Genomic DNA, 4,208 nt, shown 5'->3' with positions numbered 1-4,208 from the left:
ACTACCTGGAGATGCCAAAATGTCCAAGAGGCGGTAAGATTTATTCTGCAAAGTTGTCAGATTGTTTTCCTTTCGCTGGAGCGAAAGGCGCCTGGACACTGTGTTTGGGGAGACCGGAGTTTTCCAAGGCATCACTTACTGAATAATTTCAGTGGTTTGAAAAAGTTAAGACCTCAAAGTCACAACTAAACACAGCAGCAAGGCCCCATCCCTGAGGTGCCCTTTGCCCAGGCCTGGAGTGAGCAGCATTTTTATTCGCATTTGCTCTTACCTGCCATTGTCCGGGAGCACTGGGGAGCTTCTCTCCTGAGAATCTGGTATGGCCTGAGAACTCAAAGGAGAGACGTGCTAGTGAGAAACACCAGGAATAGGTGCGAGGAGAACCGCTGTTGCAGTGGGAAATGTACCGGTGTGTGTGTTTGCACACACACTCACGCACAGGCTGGCACTGGCCAAGCACGACCTGCCGGGATGGGCCGGGCCGTCAGCGTTCCCTGGGAGCGGGAAGGGTTCCTATGGCTTTCGGCCCTGGCCCTGGAATTCGCCTCCGGCCGCCGGCACGGCCGCCTCGACCCGTGGCTGCGCCGAGGCCATCGCGCCGCTCCCGGTCTCGTGCCGCCCTCTGGAAAGCGTTTTGGGAGCGGCCCCCGGATCCCCGGCCCCAGAGCAAGCCGGGGTGCCCTCACCTGCTCCTCGGGGCCCGGCGCACATCTGCGGCGGAGCTGGGAGCGGCTCTTCCCGGCGGCCCCGCTCCCCGGGCCCTGGGGCAACGCCAGCGCGGGGCGGGATCGGGATCGGCGCCGCCCGCGGCCGCGGTTCCACTCCAGTCCGCGCACGGTCGAGTGCACGTCCCCGCTGCTGTGACCGCAAGTGACACCTACATCATCTGTGGGGTTATTTTTTTTTTTTGGTTCTCAGGTCTTCTCCAGGTACAGAACTCGATCTTCATTTCTCCCTGTGGTGGTCAGCAAAGTAGTGTGTGAATTCCTAAACAGCCCACGTACCCATATCTGCTCTTCTAGCGGGAGCCATAGCCTGATTTGTGCCTTCTGCTGGCCACATGCATCTGCCAGGGGCAGGGGACTCCTGCCTGCCAGCTTCCTGAAAGTTGTCTCTTTGGAAAGGCAGATGGGACACAGTAGGACGTGGGTGGCTATGGTTTTGGAGAGGTAGAACAGCCTTAGTGATCACTTTCAAGATGAAGTGATCAACCTCCACAGTGCTAGACCAAGGCTACCTGGAATGGTTACTTATCTCCTTAGTCTTAAGTAAAATCCAGCCACAGTAAGCTTGTGTCATAATGGGAAGGTGACTTTGCATATATTTTCCTGGTATGAACTTTAAAGGCTGTGTTGTAGTAGTAAATTTTGCAAAGAGAGGTTTAATTTTTTTCTGCTTCTTCCTCTCCATTTGTAGTTTGCTGCCAGGTATCTCTTTAGAGGCTTATCCCTCTCCATGTCTCCGATGAATCCCAAATTCTGTAGGGACCTGAGCATAAGCATGCTGTGGCAGTCCCTTTCTGGCCCAGCTCTGCCTGGCCCAGCAGGGATGAGATTCCCATGACTCAGTGCTGAAACATTAATTCTGGGCTCCACACCCAATTTTCACTTTCTCAGAATTTCAATTTTCACAATTGCCACAAATTTTCACTGCAGTTAAGTTCAGAAGACAACCACTTGAGGTCTCCCCTAGATGCTGAGCTGTGGCCTAGCAACAAGTGACAGAAATACAAGGGTGTACATGTAGAGTATATTGAGAAGATTTTGTTTCCTCTTGGCTTCTTATTAAGCTCCAGTAAAGAACCACCTTTGCTCTGCATATCTCACTGTGGTACAATAGCATTTGCAGGTGTGGCAATCTGTTGTGTGGACAAGCTGATTAGGCCTTGGTTTATTCTGTGGGATATTAACAAAATGCTTTCTCATTTCATCAGCATCAATTCAGAAACAGCTATATTTTGGCTGCACAGTCCTAGGGAAGAAACTGGTCTTTTGTCTCCTTCCTGCATTTTCCAAACACATCAGAATTCCTGTGCATTCAAGCTGCTTTAACTGAGTATTTTAATACTCTTAGAATGATGAGACAATTATCCAGCACTAAGTTGAGTGCAACCTCAGCTTAAATTCTTTGCATCTCTTCTGTGTAGCATAGACTCTTTAGGCTTTAGAATATCTAACATAGAAGGATTTTTCTTTAAAAAAAAAAAGAAAGAAAAAATAAGCAGTACTTCCATTATGTGTGGTGTTTGTTATTGGCTGTTCCTCTCTTCAGCACAACCTTTCGATAACTAGTCTATTAAAAAGTACATTCCTCTGCAAGCAGGCAGCTCACTTCAGTGACATTGTTCCAGTAATAAAATATTAAAGCCACAGAATGAACTACCTATACCTGCCTTTAAAAGTTAGGTTTTTTGCAGACCTGCAAGAAATCAGTTTTGATTTCTCTAGGCTATGAGGCTTCTTGGTAACACAGTTAAGATGAGGATCTGTTTGTTTCCCTGTGTTTTTCTGAAGTTGCAAGCATGTTTGACCTGCCATTTCAGAACATCAAATAAAAGAAATTCAGTTATGATTTCTGGAAAAAATTGTCAGAGAAGAAGACCAGAGCATTGCCTAGACATCTGTGGGAGAGAAGCACCACTGACAAAAAAAAAAAATCCCCAGACTAAATGGGAGAGAAAAGCATGTTGCCCTTATATCCTTCTCCCCAGCTAGAAACACAGGTACAAGTTACTCACCTAATTCTAGTTTTATTCTGGTGAAATCAATGCTGTTTTGGCAGGATGACATTTTACTTATACCATAATGTGATTTAGCAGGACAATCATTCTTAATTCAAAATGGCTGTAACATTTCCAGTACTACTAAGAAAGTAATACTGCTACTTAATATCTCTCTCCTTATTAACCACAGACCACTCACTGTTGTTCCCCCATGTAGTAAAATTCTCCTTTGAGTTTTGCAAAGAGCCCCAGCGCAGTGTGTTGCCTAGCAGGCACTGAAAGCATGTCAGAACAAGGACAGTAACTCTTGGCACAGCACTCACTGTCACTGCACACTTGACTGGCTTCCAAAGAATTGCAAGAGCAGCACCCTTGTGTAACCTAAAGACACGGTGTCTCTCACATACCCTGAAGCAGACACCTACAACAGCTTTGGGCAGCACTGTTTCCCAGGGAATGTCTCCGCAGGAGGTGGCCCTTCACTTCATACCAGACGGAACAGGAACATGTGACTCTTTCCCTGCAGTAGCACTTCCCAGTCTGGTGTATCAGCTTACACTGTCAGTGCAGAGTCTGGGCTCAGCATGTTTATTATCCAAATAGCCCTTAAAGAACTGTGAGGCTGGGGTGTGACAAGACTGGCACAAAGAAGGTGTGGCAGATGCACATGTTGTATGCAGAGGCCTAAGCGTCAGTTGGCAGTGACTCAGGAGACTGTTCCTTATTTGGGCCACTTCCTTTTAATACCAAAGTGCAAAGCCAGCTGTTAGGTGAGCTGGTCAAAGCAAGAAGTTGGGTAGCTAAGTGAGAAACCTGCCCCTTGCCATATGAACCAACAGGGTTAACAGCTCTCAAAAATAATCCTGCTACAATTCAAGGTAAAAATCACGGATGTTAAGAGCCAGACAGTCCTTTTGTCCCACTAGATCCTGACCCACAGACAGACAGTGCTCCTGCAGGTTTTCAGGTAGGCATGCTGCCTTGCCAGCTGCCAGTGCTGGAGATCTCCAAGGAAGCCCATTGACTCTGATGGTGGAGGGGATGCAAATGCCCTCCAGACCCAAACACCAACCCTGACTGGTGTGAAGGGGCAGGAAGCACCCAGGATTCCTTTTTGTCTCCACTGAGGGCAACCAAAATAGAGAGGTCCCTTTGATTTTAGGAAGCTACTTAGTTTACAAATGGGAGGTGCAGTCTACAAAGGAAGGCAATTCATGCACCTACCACTGTACAATATTTGTATTTGTTTTCCCCCTTTTTTGGTAGGTGTTGTAGCTTTAACATTGCTTTGTGAATATGTGGAAAAGCACAAGGCTACCCACAAGGCTTTCCAGCTGTCAAAGTCACTGTGCAACTGTACATCCTTTTGCACTGCTCATGATCTGGCTTCATAGCTCAAAGGCACAAGGTAGAGCCCTCATGGCCACTCCTGCTCTTTTAAATGACAAGTGTGAGTAAGGGCAGCATATTCCCTGGACAATTAAAA

General features: G+C 47.4%; 1 protein-coding gene and 1 long non-coding RNA gene across 2 annotated transcripts in view; both read right to left on the bottom strand.

Annotated features, from left to right (window-relative positions):
* Positions 1-4,208, bottom strand: part of NQO2 (NAD(P)H quinone dehydrogenase 2) — a 16,822-nt gene that overhangs the window by 5,201 nt on the left and 7,413 nt on the right. The gene's annotated exons all lie outside the window — the stretch shown is intronic.
* On the bottom strand, positions 271-791 carry LOC108504109. Its single transcript, XR_001876997.1, has 2 exons — positions 687-791; positions 271-324 (listed from the first exon to the last, which is right to left on the bottom strand). It is a non-coding gene; the product is annotated as an uncharacterized LOC108504109 (long non-coding RNA).

This window comes from Lepidothrix coronata, unplaced genomic scaffold, assembly GCF_001604755.1.
Source record: "Lepidothrix coronata isolate B3197 unplaced genomic scaffold, Lepidothrix_coronata-1.0 Scaffold152, whole genome shotgun sequence".
In the NCBI taxonomy this organism is placed as follows: Eukaryota; Metazoa; Chordata; class Aves; order Passeriformes; family Pipridae; genus Lepidothrix; species Lepidothrix coronata.
This window is presented reverse-complemented; position numbering and strand designations above follow the sequence as displayed.